General features: G+C 43.2%; 1 protein-coding gene across 2 annotated transcripts in view; it reads left to right on the top strand.

Annotated features, from left to right (window-relative positions):
- Positions 1–18,232: 18,232 nt before the first annotated feature.
- The window catches only part of ZBED1 (zinc finger BED-type containing 1), a gene marked incomplete at its 3' end in the record, with an annotated part of 125,470 nt that continues 123,320 nt past the window's right edge, over positions 18,233–20,382 (top strand). The window contains exon 1 of one of the 2 annotated variants that reach the window (XR_014547226.1): positions 18,233–19,520. The remainder of the gene's footprint in view (positions 19,521–20,382) is intronic. The other variant, XM_083610678.1, reaches the window with a different exon arrangement.

Here is a 20,382-nt window from a genome sequence, read left to right as displayed (position 1 = left end):
TATTTCTGGTTGTGTGCTTGACCTTGTGCTCATTTTAATAAATGGCATATGTATGACCTTGAGACCTAATCTGCAGCAAACATATTCTCAAATCTGATTTCACAAAGAACACATGGAAAGTGGAACATCAATATTAAGGGACATTTTTTACTCGGAATGTAATGGGGAAGCATTGGTAATTAGGGTGTGGGGTGCGTATGAAGACTTTGTGAGAGAATAGTTCATTAACAGAGGCAGCTATCCAGACAAGCAAAGGGGGGAGGAGAGATATTTGAAGAAATTCAAGGAGCAGATTCTAAGGGCTGGAGCACCTGTCAGTTTCAGTTCTCCTGTTTTTCATTTTTCTATTTTCAAATTCAGTATTCTACATTTTGCAGCAAATTCATCAGCGTTTTAGTGTGAATTTTTCCTAATAGAAATAACACATTTTATATGCACATAATTTTATGTGGACACATTTTTGCACAGTTTCCCCTAATATATATGCACCAATATATTTTTACAAACACTTCCCTTAATATATGCATTTTTATTTGTAAACATTGGTTGGTTGGAGAACTACATCACAAAATTCAGATAAGTGCAGATTTTGAAGGATAGCTGTGTTTCATTCTGTTTGCTTCAGCTTTTAATGTGTACTGAATTGAATTTCTCCTCAAGCCCTACTAGTCAGTAGAAGAAGCCCATTAAAGGCAGCATCCATATGAGACTCTAACATAATTAAGACTTAAATTTGAAAGGGGGTACGGCATTTTTAAAACTGCACCGTACGAGGAGAAGGAAAGCCAATAAACTAATCCCAAGGAAACCTACAATACAACAACAGACATGAAATCATTGATGCGAGCAATGAGGGTTGAGAAAGGAGATATAGCAGGGGGAAAGCCCAAACAAACTACTTGCTGGATAACAAAACCGTTTTTGTCATTTTGTGCTCCACGAAACAGAGATGCTCATATTTAATTTTTAGATGTTTGAGAATGTATGTGGTGATTTGTGAGGCCCAATGTTTTGTTGTAAACATCTCCACGCCTGTGGAAAACTGACTGTCAGCCTAAATCTTTCCCTGATGTGCTGTTTAGTATGGTGTGCTGTTGTTTTAAACATGAGGAGGCATTCAAACAAGTGAAGCGTTTCATTCCCAGGAGGGAAATACCATGCAACTTTTATTTTTCTGAATGCCTAATTCAGCTGTCGTTTTCAGTAATTACTATAGGAATGAACAACAATATGATCAAACTTGCCTGGTATGGGTGAATGAGATAAAGCTTTTATTTTTATACTTGCATGCCACTCTTCCTCCAGGGAGTTCGGAATAACTTGCCTTGAGTTCTCAGAAGGCCTCCTATCTAGTCTGCTTAATTTAAGCCACAGAACAGTGTTTTGTGTACACTTAAAGGAATATACTTGATGTATCCCATCAAGAAAGGCTATGTTAACTGAATGCTATAGAACAACGCATCAATCACGATCAACGGGTAGATCCTGTGATGAATTCTGGTTGATCGCCACCCGCCCTCCGCTGGAGATGTTGGGAGAGGCTATTTTGATGCTGTGGGCGTGCCCACACCTGCCCACCTGCCCTGCACCCATCCCTGCCCCCTTGGGGGAAGCAGCCAGCGCCTGCCCACCCTGCACCCGGGGAAACACCTGTCTCCCACCCTGCACCCATTCCTGTCCACTCTGGGGAAGCATCCAGCACCCGTTCACCCTCCACCCATCCCTCGGTGGTAGATCACTGCCAGTTTTTATATTGGATCATGGATCACAGTCAACTTCAAGTTGGACAGGCCTGCTATAGAACTTTTAATGTATGTAAGTCACAAGCAGAGTTTGCCACTCTGGGGAAATTCCTGGAGATCAAACGTCTACATGCAGTTTTATCCCACTAAATGATAGTTAGAATTCACCGACCCAATTCCACCCCCTTCTATTTGCCTTTAAACAGCAAGTCCAGAGTGGGGAGTGGGGGGGGGTCTTCCTAGACAACCACTCATTCTCTGGGGCCATTTCTGTCATCCTCCTAAGCTTGGCATGTGACATCACATGGTGCACCGAGGCCCACTGGGGCCCGCCATGCTGTGTGATGTCATGCACACGCTGCACCAAGTTGCATCGCACCATGTGATGTCATGGGTGTGACATCATGGATGTGGGGCAGAACCTGGCACATCAGCCTGTGAGGAATCCTCAGTGAATCTTACCTTTCTTTTCCTAGCTTCCTTTCCTTAAGTTCCCCCCTTCTGACTTTATTGGAGATTAATATGGTGGAATATTTCTGATTTAGTTCATTGTTTCCCCTCTCCTTCTGCTCCCGCCTCTCTCACACACACTTGCTCACATTCAGACACCTCATTCCAATACAGCAACAATTTCTGTCAGGCTAAATTTAGACTACTTCTTCTACTCAGGAAAAATAAATAAATCAAAAATTAGTACTACTTTGTTCAAGGAGATGTGGTGCGTCAAAATTAATCTTCTGCTTTTATTATGGCAAATGATTTTTTTAAAAAAAGGTTGGGGAGGAAAGGAAGAAGCTGAAAGGATAAATATATTGTTGCAGAGAGAATGCTTTTATATAGATTATAGTACTCAATCCACTGTAATGCTTTATTAAAGTTATTTATAGACATTTCGCATTTCTCTGAAATGTAACTCTGCAAGGGTCATGGAATGTATGAGCTTTCTTTTCACCTGCTTCTGATGAAAATGGCCACTTTCAATCTCTTTGGATTAATAAAATATGCTTTTTTTATTTATGAAAACTGTAATATACATTAACCCAGAAAAAAAAATGTTTGCAGTTCAAAGGTTCTCCATTAGTAGCCCTGGAAATTGCCATTTTTTTGTTGGCCTACTGCTCTGTAGCGATGTGTTTAGTAGGTGGTGGTAGATAAATTGGTCAATTGGCCACACTGGCTGGTAGATGTGTTAGGAGTTATGATGTAGCTGAGGTTTGGTGATCACCCTTCAGCACCTTCAGACCTGAAACCTGCCTTCAAGGTCTGTGGAATTTGATTGATGGCGAGGGGATGCCTTTGGGGCCAACCTGTAACAAGCGCCTGGAGTTCTGGGACCCCAAGCGGGGCTGGAGCAGAAAGAACTCCCTTCTTTCCTGAAAGTGTGGGGCTTAAGGGAATGAGTAGAAGACCTGGCCCTTGACAGGGTTGGCTCAACCTCTGTGTGGTTCTTAGTTAGATCCCACACTTTGTTCCCTTTATGCAAATCATTTTGGGGTTTAACTGTTTAAATAAGTGTGGCCCAGCTCACTCAGCCTTTTGCATCTTGCCGCTTGTGGTCGCAAACAAGGCACCCATATCATCCATACCTTGTCAAACCATGGCTGCTAGCCTCAAACATCATAGGAGAGTTCTAGAAGATAAAGAAGGGGAAGAAAAATAATCAAACATCACTGCCTTTAACACATTTAAATGGGTGTCATTCCATGGTGGGTGATGCTGATGGAATTCTAGCCATTTCAAGTGCACTAGCATAATCCCCTAACATTGAGAGGCTGTGCTGGTGTAGTTGAGATTACACGGATGCAAAGTCGCTCACACAGAGGACTACTCACAGGGAATGGTGCCCAAATGCTGCCACTTTGAAGTAGTCTTCTTGCTCCTATTCTGACGTATGAATCTACCAGCTCCACCTGGTACGCAGGCTAAGACCCTACCTGCCCGTGGATTGTCTTGCCAGAGTGGAGCATGCTCTAGTTATCTCCCACTTGGACTACTGCAATGCGCTCTACGTGGGGCTACCTTTGAAGGTGACCTGGAAACTGCAATTAATCCAGAATGTGGCAGCTAGACTGGAGACTGGGAGTGGCTGCCGGGACCGCATAACACCGGTCCTGAGAGATCTGCATTGGCTCCCAGTACGTTTCCAAGCACAATTCAAAGTGTTGGTTCTGACCTTTAAAGCCCTAAACGGCCTCGGTCCTGTATACCTGAAGGAGCGTCTCCACCCCCATCATTTAGCCCGGACACTGAGATCCAGTGCCGAGGGCCTTCTGGCGGTTCCCTCATTGTGAGAAGTGAGGTTACAGGGAACCAGACAGAGGGCCTTCTTGGTAGTGGCGCCCACCCTGTGGAACACCCTTCCTTCAGATGTGAAGGAAATAAGCAGCTATCCTATCTTTAAAAGACATCTGAAGGCAGCCCTGTTCAGAGAAGTTTTTAATATTTAATGCTGTACTGTTTTTAACACTTGATTGGGAGCCGCCCAGAGTGGCTGGGGAAACTCAGCCAGATGGGTGAGGTATAAATAATAAATTATTATTATTATTATGAATTGCACCTCGGATCTATTTCTGCAGTTTTTATGAAGCTAGTTTTATGACGCTAGTCCTTACAGCCTCTCCTTGTGAGAGCTCTACATCTTTCATTCAGGAGCTTTATTGATATGAGGAAGCAAATTAAGATAGGTAGCTAGTTCTCCCCTTCTTTCTTATGTTTTACAGATGCATGAACTCTTTTTTGTGTATACAGGTATTTAGAAATAAGCAGTGATGCCTAGATCTCAACCTGTGCACAGACTGAGATGTTCTGAAAGGACTGATTTGGATGTTCAAAAGAAGCTGGGATTTAGAGTTGTGAGTCAGTCATGCTGTTAAATTAATTCTTCAAATGTGATGTTCAAAGCGGAAAATTGTAAATATCAGTTGCTATGTTAGAACTTATAACAAGAAAGAATATTATGGTTGTTCAGCTGTCATGCCATCATAGTTGTCAGACTCTTTTTGAGGGGAGAATGAAGTTTTACTTGTTTAATGGTGTTGCTGCTGGGTTTCATTTCCCCCCTTCTCTTTAAAATTTTGTAAGATTTTTTTAAAAAATGAAATTGTTTGTGAGGAAATCCATGTACATGTGAGCTTCATGTGCTGCTGGCTAGAGCATCCTGTTAGGCTGTTCTGGCAATTTCATTTATTACCACAGCTGCATAGTTGCCTCAGGAAATGCAGCCGTTTATGGCAATGCCATGCAGCTGTTACAACGTACAGAAGTCTTTTTGGAGGCTACTAACATTGGCACAGACACTTCCTATGAAACAAAGTCAAGCCTCACGTGCTGATTAATATGCCCTGCAGGTGACAAGTACAAGTGGTTTTTGAAACCCTTGCTGCTTCTAAATTAGCCTAAATTCATTTCTGGGCTAAAATCTGGCCACAGGTGAGATCATGTGTTTCTGCTTCTCATGTTATGATAAATCCAATTGTGTGCAAATAGGCTAGTCAGCACCCAGGAGCTTTCAGCCAACGTCCTCTTCCGCAGTGTAATTCATTGTTCAAAGTGCTTCCTTATTTGCTTCTGTGGTGCTGAACTGGTACTGAAAAAGACTGGCTCGTTGCTACCCCCTCAATTTTTGTTTCTGCCTGAATTTAAGGTCAAAGCACCCTTTGCAGTTTGCAGTGTGTGGGGATGTTCCAGAAGCTGAAGCTGTAAACATTAATTAAATCGGTCAATGCCACCTTTGAGAGTGAAGCACAACTATCACTGGCAACTCTCTAGTCCTCCTCCATTTACAATATAAATCCTACAAATAAAAAGTTCTAAGAAGAAGAAAAGCCTTGGCAGGCATATTCCTATTAATCCCATTAGGTGGAGCTATTAGATAAGTCAATCAAGGGAGGAAACTCCTACAGTCTAGAAAAATACTGTGTTTTCCTTTCAAAGATGATTCCCTTGCAATGCCATCTCTAGAATGCTTAATTTGATATGACTCCTATCTCTTTCCCATTGCCAGTTTTTCATTAGATTAATATAAAGTTACAAGGGAGCCACACTATAAAGAAGCCATTCATGTCTCCATTTTGGGAAAGATAACCACAGAAACAGCAGACCAGCTCTCATAAAAAATTCAGAAGCAAAAGAGTCAAAATAACCTTTGGCGAAAGAAAGAAAGATTATACAAACATGCCATAAGGTTATTAAAGTCATTCATAACAAGCTGATCAAGTGGGAAATTTCCGCTTTCAAATCATGCAGTGAAAACATCAAAGTAATATCTCTAATTTATCTCATCTAATGCGGTAAGAAGACATTTTTAAGGCACAAAATTGGAATCAGGTGCCCAATTATCTCACAGGAAAAGCGAATACAGAACAGCTGTTTATCTTGTCATGTAATAAGTAAAACTAAGGGAACTCTCTGTGAAATTAATATAGGTTATAAAATGAGTCAATTATTATTTTTTTGCAGAAAACACCTGGGAATTTCTTTTTTATTTGATGGGACTATGGCCAGCAACAGCGTTATATAAAAACAACAGGCAATTTGATGCACAAAAAAATCAATTGTAACTAAGGATATCAGGCTGGGCATTTCTTATGTTCCACATGTACAACATGAGACTGTTAATCTCAAGGTCATGGGTTCAAGCCCCAGGTTTGGCAAAAGATCCCTTCATTGTAGGGGATTGGACTAGTTGATCCTTGTGGTCCCTTCCAACTCTACAATTCCACGATTCTGTGTAAGGCCTGACTTTCTTAGCAACAGACCATTAACACTAGACAGTACACTGTAATTTTTGGCCCCATTGAGGTCAATGGAATATCTTCCCAGGTAAGGGTATATAGGATTTAAGACCTGAGTGTCTAGCACAAGTGAATGGGCAGAGCAGTCACAGGACCAGAGAGATTCTGTTATTATGTCACCACACTCAGGACCGAATTTAGGTTTTTTGAGGCCCTAAGCTACTGAAGGTAATGAGGCCCTTTATATGTCCAGCTGTCCTTTGTCAACAACAAGTTGTCACTGTTTTTTGTGTTGAATATATGCTATATGGTAATTTATGGACCTAATAGGTATCTAAAGCCATTTGCACATAACAAAAGATGTATTTTATCAAAGTAATTGGTGAACTGAAATACAATTAAGAAGTAGTATATTAATAGTGAAATAATTATTAAGCTCTAACTTAAAATGATTGGGGCCCCATTACCAACATCATAGGAGCCTACATAACACAAAACACTGTTGCTGTATGTAGGTTTTATTTTATTTGTATTTTATCTTATATTTTGGAAATGTACATTCAGGTTTTTTTCCCTTTAATTTTTTTGGGGGGACCCCAAGAGAGCGGGACCCTAAGCTATAGCTTGTTTAGCTTATATGTAAATCCGGCACTGACCACTCTATAACCAGATAGGGACAGATGGATGGAAAGGCTTTCTTCTGTTTTAGCACGCACAAATACACACACACACACCACTTCTTCTCCATCTCCTCCAGAGTTTGCCATCTGAGGTATGAGCCTGAAGGAGAGAACGACAGTTCTCATGGTCATGGCAATTCTAGCTTCTGAAACTGTCTGAAACTGTCCACTGAAACTGTCCACTGGTATGGAATACTGGGTATGCAATGCATCTTCTGTGCAGAAAATGAAAGATCATATTGGTTGGGGAAACATCACAGGGGCAAGCGCTACAGAGCAATTACTTAACCACCTGCTGCATTGCAATGCCCTTGTTGTAGGGATGTGTCATTTCCCCAGCACTCAGTCTGTGAGAATTAGTTGCCAGGGAAATCTTCCCCTTCTCTTCTCTACCCCAGCATAGCTGTCAACTTTCTCCTTTTCTTGCGAGGAATCCTATTCGGAATAAGGGAATTTCCCTTAAAAAAGGAAAAACGTTGACAGCTATGTACCCCAGCCCCCCAAACTTGCATGTGCTTCCCTTTCTTCTTTTTTATTTATGTACTGTTTCCATGGCTGTGCTTTTCCTCTCTCCAGCTGAAGGGTATAATTCTATTCTATTTAAGTGTTAAAGTGGATTGCCACGTAGACTAGAGAAGCTGGAAGGATCCTGAGCACCACTCCAAAGCTTCCTTGAGCACATGGGACTTACTTGCACGGTTTGACCTAAAGCAGTAGCAATCATCATTTTTTTTCTGCTGGGAGGCGACAGCTTTCCCCAGAAGCTTAGCAAACAAACATTTGAGCATGTTTGGTGAAATGGTTCGGCAATGGTTCCTAGAAGATGCTACACCTTGTTTAAAGAGAATGACTAACTTAATTTAATCACTTCAAGTGTGAGAAAAGCCTATTAGTTTTATCTTTGCTGTATGCAAATGTAACACTTTCATAATGGTTCTATTTTCAGCAGAGCTTAGTCTCTCTGGATTTAATTTAGCCTGGGTGAGAAAAATCTGATCACTTCATGACCATTGGTGTAGCTTGTTTGGGAGTGCTTTTGTTCTAATTTTCAATAGGATGAGCATTGCTCCATGTCTGTGATAATGCCTTTTGTGGACATGGATATGTTGAAAATTGCTGTCGTCCATCTGTTCCCTTGTACTCACAGTAAATACAGTCTCGGTTGCTGTGTATTTTTCTCCAGTGTCATAGATGCTATGCTTTTGAATTCCAGTTGCTGTAAATGAGCCAGTGCCAAGTCTGACTGGCTGCTGGAACTGGGCCTGTGCTCATGCCTTGTTTGTAGGCTTCAAAGAGAAGTACAGTTGCTCACTGTGAAAATAGGATGCTGGACTAGATGATCCACTGCCTTGATCCAGGTGAGCTCGTATGTGCTTATGTTCAAAGATTGTAAACCTCCAGGCAAGGCTACTGTCCTCTTTTACCTAATGGCAGAATCAAGTTCTTTGGACTTCTTTTCTTCAACTTTTCCTCCTCTGCAGAAAATATTACTTCCCTAAGGAAGCAAATGTGTGCTGTAATCCCATCCATTGGCACATAAAGGTAAAGGGACCCCTGACCGTTAGGTCCAGTCACGGACGACTCTGGGGTTGTGGCGCTCATCTCGCTTTATTGGCTGAGGGAGCCGGCGTACAGCTTCCGGGTCATGCGGCCAGCATGACTAAGCCGCTTCTGGTGAACCAGAGCAGCGCACGGAAACGCCGTTTACCTTCCCGGTGGAGCGGTACCTATTTATCTACTTGCACTTCGTGCTTTCGAACTGTTAGGTTGGCAGGAGCAGGGACCAAGCAACAGGAGCTCACCCCGTCGCGGGGATTCAAACTGCCGACCTTCTGATCGGCAAGCCCTAGGCTCTGTGGTTTAACCCACAGCACCACTTGCGTCCCCTCCATTGGCACATAAGTTATTATTATTATGGAGATGGAAGATGGAGCATGCTTGTTTTCTTCTGCTCCAGTGGGTAGGACCCAAACCCATGGATTCAAGCTACAAGAAAGGAGATTCTGACTAAACATTAGGAGGAACTTTCTGACAGTAAGAGTGTTAGACAGTGGAATGGACTCCCTCAAAAGATAATGGGCTCTCTTTCCTTGCAGGTTTTTAAGCAGAGGTTGGATCTGTCATGGATGCTTTAGCTGTGGTTCCTGCATTGCAGGGGATTAGATGGAATAACACTTGGGGTCCCTTCCAACTCTTTGATTCTATGAACAAAATATAGATTGCATGGTGTTCTATAGGTAGAAGCTAGAAGCATTTACATTAAGGTTACCAGACGTCCCCATTTCCCATGGACAGCAACTGGATTTACAAATCAGTCCCCATACAAAATCAATTGAAGTTGGAAAGTGTCCCCAGATTCATTAAAAAAAAATCTGGTAACCTTAATTTACATATAAGTAGCAGTCACTTGGTTTCCGGTGTAAAGTGTTGTTTATATCAATATTAATCAGATAGAGGCACTGTGGTGTCCAGAATGTAACTTTGCTGTTTCGGCTGATCTAGGCACTGTCTGAGGGTAGGGTAACATTTTAAAGGGACTGGTTTTTTCCTTTGGGTCCAGATGATGAAGATGTCATTGCTACATCTCAGGTAGAGGACAGGCTTTGGGGCATAGGAGCTGAAGAAACATTTTTCTCCGTCAGCTAGGAATATGTATGGATGCTATGGAGCCATGCAGATATCTATGGCAATGTCATTGGCCTGAAAGCACAGACTGCCCACAAATGCCTGGAAAGCTTCCCAGTGACTCCAAAGTTGACTTGTCATCTTAATTCAAGCGCCTCTGAATGATTTGCCTATCTACATCATGTCTATTGTCTGTGTTTTTCAGTCACTGAACATGCTCATCTGTTGTTCTGGCACATTCCCAAAGATAAGGGGAAATGAGTGCTCACCCTAAATTAGTTTAACTTTTTGAAAGATTAAAACTTTGCAGCTTCTATTTTTGGGAAATGGATATTTGTTCCTCCTCCATACTCACCTGTGTCCATTCTGATAGAGGCTACTAAATCTTCCTAATTGTTCCCTTGTTGATATACTTCTAGTTTCACCATGCTGTAAGTCAAACCTATATGCTTCCCGTATTAAGAAATTAACCTTTCTATATCTTTTGTTGCAGTCTTTTTCTCTCTCAGCCCACATCCCTAGAGCAATATTAAAATAGCAACACTGGGCTAAGTTTCAGAGCTGGCTCAAACCATACTTTCTCAACCACAATACCCCTCTGCAATATGGGTATGCTAGTGATGGCTCTTGTTTGCAGTGTATTTTTTAATGTTTACATACTCAGGGTGGGAAATGATATTATGCATGAAATTAATCTAGAGTTAGAAAGCACATGTCTTTGCTGCTACCATTTACTTTTGGGTGGACATGCCATAGCCCAGTCATAGATGTACAAAATCCTGGATTTCCAATTGTTTTATCTGGTAAAGATCACTTATCTACCAGGGAAGATTAAAAAAAACCCTTTAAAATACATGTAAATTATTATTGGAATGGCATATTAAAGATGAGGAGGTAAAATCGGTAATGATACATTGGGCTAAATATATTGGACATAATATACAGTTAGAAGAATGGGAGATGTTACAGCATGCGGTACACTTAAAGAAAATGTTATGAAAATGATGATTTATCACCAGTTAAACTGGCCAAGAAAATGTTATGAAAATGATGATTTATCACCAGTTAAACTGGCCAAAACGTATAGAACAAAAAATGAATGTTGGAAATGTAAGGAAAAGGAAGGTACTTTTTTCCATATGTGGTGGACATGTAAAGAGGTAAAAGCTTTCTGGGAAATGATATATAAAATAAGCTAAAGAAAATGTTTAAAAAAGACTTTTGTTTAAAAACCAGAAGCTTTTTTATTGGGTATAGTGGTTAGAAAGATACCGAGACAAGAGAAAAAAATTGTTCTTATATGAAACAACTGCGGCAAGAATTTTGTTAGCCCAAAGATGGAAACAACAGGAGTTACCAACAAAAGAAGAGTGGTAGAAGTTGATGGACTTTGCAGAACTGGCAAAACTGATGGGAAGAATCCAGAACCAGCGAGACCAACCATTCCAAAAGGACTGGAACAAATTTATATTATATTTAAAAGATAACTGTAAGCAATTAACATCATTAGCAGGGTTATCTGAAGATTTGTAAGATGAAACTGCTACCTATTCAAGTTGAGTAATATAATATTTTAGGTAACGACATAACAAGGATAGGAAACAAAGTGAAATGTAAAGATGCAAAGTTTAATTTTGTAAACCATCAGATGGAAAGGAGGGAAGTCTTTAGGCTCAGATGAGCCAAAGAGATAAAATAAGAGGATATGATGTTACGTAATGTGATTATATAAATAAAAATCATTTTTTATTAAAAACAACAACTTCAAAATAAGGCAAGGAGCTGTTTCAAAGTAAACCAAATAGTACCAATGGTCTGTATTTGGACAATAAATAAATAAAAATTAGTGGCCAGGGGTGCCATGCCAACTTGAATAAAATATTGGGGGAGCCCAGGTAAGCCTCACCTGGCATAATCAATCACAAGACGTGGCACATACACACCATTTGAATGGCAATGCCCACAACTTGGGGAGCCACCACCCCCTCAAATATATGCACTAGAAATTCCTTTTCAGTTTTTGTGAACCAGAAATCCTCTTCTCTGGACAAGGGGCTTCCTGAGTCATTTTGAGATATTTTTCCTTGGACTTGTAGGACTCCAAATCTCTCTACAGCACTCATCAATCACATCTCTGACTAAACTAAAAGGTGTGAGCAGCAATTGCATTGAGTGGTGCTGTTTATTCTGCAAGGACTAAAGACGTACTTTTTAAAAACATGAAAGCTCATGGTCTGGGGGTCCAACTGGAACTGGGCCCAGTGCAGCAGTACCCAATGTACCCCCTTTCAGCTGCCCTGTTTCTACTACAGTGGTACCTCCGTTACTTCTGGGTTGCCGTGGAGCACAACTTGAACGCGCTCATCCCGAAGCACATTCAACCCGAGGTATGACTGTATATGAACATATGTACTAGGGAGGGGGGGAAAGCATTATGAGTATAGGTAACTCTGTATACATGAGTTGTATATACACAAAGGCAAGCATCTCAAGAAGTAGTAAAAAATACACTGAATGGCAACATTCCAATTTTCAGCATGTCTTCATGTAGTGCTGGGGTGAAAGTGGTATCAAGTGGAAAGAAGCCCTAGTTGGTAGAACAGGGGAAAAGAACTGTTTTTTGGACAGTTCTTATTATTTTACATCTTCCATGAATGAGCTCTCACAAGTCCAAGCAAAGTAGTAAAAGTGGCATACTTTGGAATTACTGCTGTAGCCCTGGCAACTGACAATGTCCTAAATTCTGCTGTATATTTCACTTTGGCCTCTACAGGTCTTATCTGGAATAAAACTTTGAATCATGCTGAGTCAAAAGCCCAGGCTGCATTCCCTTAATACTCTGATATAACAGATTACAGAATGTTACCAAGTGTCAGCATGAAGAAAACTGGAGAGCAATGAGAAGTTACTGCTCTTATCTCGCTCTTCCTCATGTAAACATGTGGCAAAATGTCCCCAGCAAAGTGCTGTAGAAATGATTTGTGAGTTTCAGGTCTCCAGCTTGTAATACTTGAGAACCAACAGTTCATGCTTGTTGTATTGGGGGAGGGGGATAATGAATCCCTCTTATGTAAGATACACCACATCCCTAACTACAGCTTTTTCTTTTAAAAATAATAAACCAAGAAATTTCTATAAAAGTTTTATACAGGTAGTATATGACCTCACAAAAAGTAGGTACTGTTTACCAATCGAGTAAAAGGTAAAGGTAAAGGACCCCTGCATGGTTAAGTCCAGTCAAATTTGACTATAGGGTGTGGTACTCATCTCTGCTTTTGGGCCAAGGGAACTGGTGTTTGTCCACAGACAGCTTTCCAGGTCATGTGGCCAGCATGACTACATCGCTTCTGGCCCAATGGAACACAGTGACGGAAACCAGGGTGCATGGAAATGCCACATACCTTCCTGCCACAGCAATACCTATTTATCTACTTGCACTGACGTGCTTTCGAATTGCTAGGTGGGCAGGAGCTTGGACAAAGCAACGGGAGCTCACCCCATTGCGGGGATTCGAACTGCCAACCTTATGATTGGCAAGCTCGAGAGGCTCAGTGGTTTAGACAACAGTGCCACCTGCGCCCCACCAATCAGTAACAAAAGCAATTGGAGAGGGTATGTTGTGGTGGGCACTTACTGTCATATGTGGTGGGGCTGTGACGTGGTTGGTTCATTTTGGAGTATGTATAACAAGGGACATGAAGACAGTACTTTATCTAATTTCAAGGGAGACAGTCTAAGTTTGGTGTACAAAGTTTTGATTATGTACTTGTCAACAGCAGGAAGATTAGCAGCAGCAGAGGAGTGGGAAAACCTTTTATTTCAATACAAATGTAGAGATAACAGGTTCAAAAGTTAGCATTATTAGAGAAACAGATGGTGTAGGTTTGAAAGGCTAAAGGACATCCAAACATGGATGAGTTTGAAGGAATATGGTATATGCTTTTTTTGCATTTACAAATGGGATAACTGCACTTTTCCACATTGTGATGAGACATCTTTCAAGACCTCAGGCATGTATACTAGAAAATGTTTCTGAAAAAGAGACGTGGAAAATTCTTTATTATTTGCTTTTGGACCCGCTTACTTCTGTTGGCTTGGGATCTGTGATGTTCGCTGATATTCATTTCATGTGATAGTCTACTTTGCACTATTTGTAGTGAAAAATCAATGAAAAGCAACATCCCAAACTGAGCCAGCTTCATGGTTTTGTTCTTGACTTTTAAAGTCCTATACAATTTGGGGTCACAATATGTATCAAACCGCCTCCATTGTACAGACTAAGCTGATCTTTAAGAATGTGGTCATTCCACAACCAGCACACTACCACTTCATGACATGAAAGCAATTCTTCTTGGTGAAAGCACCCACTCTCTGAAATACCATCCTTTGGATAATTTGTGAGATGGAGATAGTAATAGCCATAAAAACCTCTTAGAAATGCATACATATCCCAAGCTTTCATGGTCTTTAATTTTGTTTGTTTGTATACTCCATTTCATTTGTGATACACAGTTGCATTTTCTTTTTGTCTAGTTTTCAGGAAATTTTATTGGGAGTTGTTGTTTTTATGTATACCATTTAGATACTTTTGTTAAAGTAAATGGTACAAAAACCTAAATAAATAGATAGCTTGAGGACCTCCTTGGTATACATTCTGCTTCTATGTGGCAACTGATCGCAGCGATGATGAAGATCACAGAAAAAATAATCACCATCATAACTATTCTGATGATAATAACAGCAACGGTGTCGATAACTACTGTAAGAATGTAGAAGAATGCATATTTGCATTTATAAATGCAACTGTATTCTGAAAGACTGCTTAGGCTAAGGAGAGAGGCAAGTCTATTAAAAGGCTAAAAATAAAAGTTTTACAAAATCATCTGAAAATAGAACTTTAAAAAATGTTGTGGGGAGATAATACCCAGAGAATTAATACCGACAATGTACTATTTCAGAAACTAAGAGTCTATGGTGATAGTGGATCATGAGAAATGTATTTTACCTTTAATACCAGTTCTGTGTAGACTCAGAGACGGAAAAGATTCATTGAGTTGTTTTGTCTGTGTTCCCGACTGTGTGAGAGTATGACTTCATTAACTTAAAAGGTCATTTTTCTAGGTGCTTTTGGAAGAAACTGATTTTCTGGATCCATTTCAATGGGAGTTTAGGGCTGGTTTTGGCACAGAAACTGCTTTGGTTGCCCTGTATGATGACCTCTGTTGAGAGAGAGAGAAGGGAGACATGTCCCTGTTAATTCTTCTCAACCTCTCAGTGGCTTTCAATACCATTGACCATGGTATCCTTCTGGAGCAACTGTCCAAACTAGGAGTGGGTGGCACCACTTTTCTATCGTTCCCACAGGATGTTGCCTGGGGAATGCTTTTCAGCCCCCAAGAACCTTCAGTGTGGGGTTCCGCAAGGCTCAATCCTATCCCCCATGTTTAACATCTACATAAAACCACTGAGTGGGGTTATCCAGAGGTTTGGAGTACATTATCAGCAGTATGCTGATGACACTCAGCTCTATTTCTCCTTTACATCTGCAGATGAGGCAATGGAAGTGCTGGACCAGTGTTTTGCCTCGGTAGTGGACTGGATGAGAGACAACAGACTGAAGCTCAATCCAGATAAGACTGAGGCACTGTTAGTGGGTGGTTCCCTAGACCAGATGGGTGGGAGGTCGCCTTGATTGGCTTACACTTCCTTTGAAAGAGCAAGTTCGTAGCTTGGGGGTACTCCTGGACCCTTTGGCTCAGGTGGCCTCAGTGGCCTGGAGTGCCTTCCATCAGCAACTTTATTTAAAATTTTGAATTCTCAATTCCTTTGTAAGTTCTGACTTCTAAAAACATTTCCCTTTTTAAGAAGACCTTTAAAATTCCCTACTCAGTTTTTGTCACCTTATGTTACGATTGGTTAGAGTATGGTGCTAATAGTGCCAAGGTTGCAGGTTCGATTCCCTGCATTGCAGGAGTTTGGATAAGATGCTCTTCAGGGTTGCTTCCAACTCTACAATTCTATGATTTCAGAATATAGGCAGGTGCATTACATTTAGAGAAGAGAAACACCTTTTGTCATAAATGAGAAGAAAAGCAAACAACTTAAAACATTTGGCCCTTATATTGGACAATATATATATATATATATATAGTATACCAACTTATCTGACAGGATGCATGCAGGATCAATATTTCATTTAGTTTGTTTTCCATTCAGCCTGATACAGATATACACATTTTCTTTTATTCGTTTAAACTATTATTCATGGCTCCTGACAAATTTGTCATTTTTGACTATGTATTGCTCACATTTTCTAGTCATGTGGTATATACAGGGATACATCAGAAACAACTGACATTCTGGCTCTTTGCCTTCCTCTCTATATGTAGAGCAAAAATGTCATTGTGAAGCAAAATGTATTTTATGAATAAAATATATGCCACAGACATTGCATTCTTGTCTCCCATCTGTGTGGTTCTCTCTTTCAGAGCTGAAACATAATGTTTTAATCTTGAGTTTCATACAGTGGATTCACACCGCAGAATATCTGGAATTATATCCCTTTACCATATATTGATATTGTGTTTGATCTCATTTGTGTTATCCTGACCTGGCTGCCCTCAGAAGTTTCTAGTCTTGCTTTGTGGGATGCTGGATGTTTCTGTCAAACACACAAAGTATTGTCTGAGTAGCTTAGTTGAGGATACTGACTGCTAAAGTGAAATTATTCTAGCTGTCCTTGCAAAAACCATTGTTGTAAAGGAAGCAAAAGCTTGTTATTTTGTCCTGCACTGGTCAAAGATATCTGGGAGGGGGAGGGGGAGGTGACCTGAAACAGATTGACTTCCCTAAAATTAGTTTTTTCAGCTAGTTCATTGCTTTATTTTCCTATTCTCTACAAAAAGTCATCAGAATGAATCCAATCAGGCTTTATTTATGACAGCTAGCGTCTCTGTCTTTAGATCTGTCTGCATGTGGATGATTCCATAAGTAGGGAATCTGGTAGTGCATTGGCACCCCTGAACCCCAGACCACAAGCAAATGAGCCTTTTCCAACTTAACACAGGTAAAGCTCTACTCTTATGCACACTTACTAATGGATGCAAAATAATAGGGACCCCCAAATAAATATGAATAGGTCCAGGCTGCACAAAAACTGGTATTTGGTACTTCTTCAGCCCACGCCTCAGAATAACAGTTAGGCACCATACTGAGATTTCTGTAACTGCTCCATACAGTGCCTGTTATAAGGTGATAGATAACCTGTATTGCAGCAGGTTTACTATGTGCTTTGTGGAGTATGTTTTGAGGCTTTTGTGCTGGTGCAGAGGAAATCTCAACTACAACCCAAAATGTCTTATTTACCTACCACATATTGCCTGCCTCTTAGGTACAAAAGAAGGTGGCAGCCCTAATACCTAGACTGGGCCTTTGCAGGATCAGATTTCATGGCTTTCCAATGAAGCTGCACTGAAGAACGTTAACGGAGGAGATAGACTGTGGGTTGTTGTTGTTTTTTAAAAATGTTTTTATTCAATCCTTTTTTGGGTGCATCCAGAGCTTCTGTTTTCAAGCCACAGAATCCTTCAAGCAAGTCAGTCAGGTTCAGAGTGGGACGTTACTATTCTAGGCAATAGGGGGTTGGAGGAAAAGAAAAGTGGGAAGAGAGGGGGAAGGAAAAGGGGAAGACATTAACATTTCATTCATTGATATAGTATGTGAGCTTTTGTGTCAGAGTCAGGTAAACAGGTATTTTATTTTTGTTGGGGTGGGAGAGACTAGAGGGCCCAGGAGGTGGTGGGTTGAAGCCATGCCCAGGCTCTGTCTGTGGTGTTTGAGAGAGATCCCAGATGGCTGTTCACACATGCTAGGGTGCAGTGCTTTTTTCTATTAAAAAAATGTGTCTAGGGGTACTCTCATTTTCCTGCTCATATTGAAATACTGCCCCTCAATGAGGCCAAACTTAGGTGCACAAAATGTTTAGGGACATGCGTCCCCCCAGGAAAAAAGCACTGCTAGGGAGCCATTCTCTGCCGCAGTCAACATGTGGCGACTGTGTGTGCGCGCGCGCGCCTAAACTCCACTTGCACGCACGCTCCGCATAAGTGGCAGCCTGACTGTCTCTCCTCGGCGGTCGGAGGTGGTGCCCTTTTCGCCTGCCACTCTCACCTGAGCGTGAACCCCCGTTCTGCCCCCTTGAAAGGAGAGGACAGGACTCTCCACATCTTTTTTGGGAGACCTCAGGCTTCTCAGGGGAGACGTCAGTTAAGCAGGAGGTGGGGGCATGTCCTTTGCAACCCCCCTTTCCCTCACTCCCTCAGCATTTCATACTCCCTTGTAATTACAGTCACAGCACACACACACACATACAGAGTCAATGACAGCCGAGGTTTCCCCGGCTACACTGGCGGTATGAGGGAGAGGAAGGACTAGACGAGGCGCGAGGGGCGGGCGGGAGAGTGGGAAGGAGGCGGGAAAAAGAGCGAAGGCGCGCTGCTGGGCGGAATACTAATCAGGCGGGTCTCGCGTCTGCGGCGAGCCGACTGCCTCCGCTGCAGAAGCGCGCACAGACGCACTCGGAGAAGCGCAGGCGGGGAGCACCGCGGCGGGGCGGCCAGAAGGAACTTCCAGGCGCGCGCCCTCCGCCGCTCGCGCCTCCCAGCCGCCCGCTTTCTGGCGCTGCCCTTTCATGGCTTTCCTCACGGAGCTTCCCAGGAGGAGCCTGGCTTTCCCCACCTGTCCCCATCACCACCTGCGGGCTGTCGCCTCGCCGCCGCCCAACTTTGAAGGCGCTCGCTCGGCAGCAACAGCAGCCGGCGCCCCGCGGCGCGCCGCCTCACCTCAGCCCGCCTCTGACTGAAAGGGCAGAGCATCCTTCTTCTTTCAGCCCGCCAAAACCCACCGAGGAGCCCTCCCGGCGGCGCGCGCGGGGCGCCCATGGCCGCGCCGTTGGGCGGGCTAACTTCTCGCCGCCTGCCCCCTCAGCTCCCCAGCCCCTTCGCTGCGGCCGCGGCTGCCGGAGCGGGCGAGCGCCGGCTGGTGAGAGCCCCGCGGGGTCAGTCCGTCAGCCAGTCCGCCTGCCTCTTCTCCGGGCGCCCTGACGAGGAGGCGGGAGGGAAGCCCGCTCGCCCGGCGCCTCAGCCTCGCGCCCTCGCCTCCTCAGCTTGGCACGAACCAATGCGGAGGCAGCCCAGGTTTTAGCGGGGCTCTTTCAGGCGACGGGGGGACTTCGGTGTGGAGGCTGCCGCCGCCGCCGCCGCCGCCGCCTCCTCTGCGGGAGAGGAGAGCCTGTCTGCACCGTCCTCGGCGGGCTTGTGCCTCACTTCTCCGACGCGGGCTGCCGACTGGCGAGCGAGCTCCTCGGGCGGCTCTGGCGCGGGGGTCATGCAGTCCCTCATCTCCCCGGTGACCAAGGCGATTCTGGTGGCTTTGTTCATCTTCGCCATCCTGCTCATCCTCTATGTGATCCTGTGGTACATCTGCCGCGATGTGGATTGCGACCATGGCATCTGAGCGTCGGCGGCGAGGCTGCTGGGCGAGGAAGGCTGAATAGAGGGGCGCCTTCGGGTCGCCGCACACGGATCGGGGAGGACGGCCAGGGAGGAGGGAAGACGCGAGGCGGGGAAAGGGGAGGAAAAAAAGGGCCAGGAATCGGACCCGAACCTCCCGGAGCCCCTCGAGGAAAACTGCCATCCAAGCTAGCCCGGGATTGACCTTCAGACAGAGATCAGGACGACCCGGTGAGTTTTTCCACGCATCTTGTTTACAAATGGGGGCGAGAAAAGTTCTGAAACAATCATTTCCAGCAGCAGCAAAGGTGGGTTGTTGTTTTATTGAATGGGGGGGGGGACCAAACCTTAACCATGAGAATAGCTGTCTGTCTGATCCTCCAGAAAGCACTGCAGTACCAGGCTGTTTGGGCTGCTGCTTCTCCATACAGTCATCATCACCCTAAGTGTCTGTGTGTAAGGATGGGGGGGGGGGAAGGCACGGATCCCTGGTCAGCTCTTCCTCTACTCGTGTGGTCTCCCGATGGTTTTCCTTGCGGATTTAAATCTGGAGAAAATGCGAAGTAGCCTCTTCGTGTCTGCGCGCCCCCTCTGCATCACCTTACCTGTAATTCAACAAATGGGGAGTTTGGGAGAAGGGGTGTGTGTGCTAAAGAGACATAGAAGTAGATGTCTGATCAGGAGAGGAAGCGTTGGTGGTTGCTGCTGTCTTCTTAAAAAAAAAGTAGGGTTTTAAAATGCACACAGGATCAATGTGTGATTGGGAAGGTGCGAGGCTGCGATCAAGGACTGTTAGGTTGTCTTTGCAGCCCCTAAATTGGTATGCAGGAGGTAGCTGCACTGCTAAACAGACCATAAAGGTAAGCTCGTGTGACAGAAGGAACGAACGCTTTGTGAATTCAAAAGGTGGAAAATCAAGAAAGTAATTGAAAATTAGACCTCATGTGTGCAAGATTCCAAGGGCAGAAAATATGGTTCATGGCATAAACACTTGGGAATGATTTTGCATATTATACATTTCACCTTGCATAGATTTGCATTTTGAAATACCCATTGAAGGTTTGGAGGGGGGTTTGGTGGAGTATTTACTAAT

The sequence above is a fragment of the Podarcis filfolensis genome (assembly GCF_964270895.1).
Source record: "Podarcis filfolensis genome assembly, chromosome: 4".
In the NCBI taxonomy this organism is placed as follows: Eukaryota; Metazoa; Chordata; class Lepidosauria; order Squamata; family Lacertidae; genus Podarcis; species Podarcis filfolensis.
This window is presented reverse-complemented; position numbering and strand designations above follow the sequence as displayed.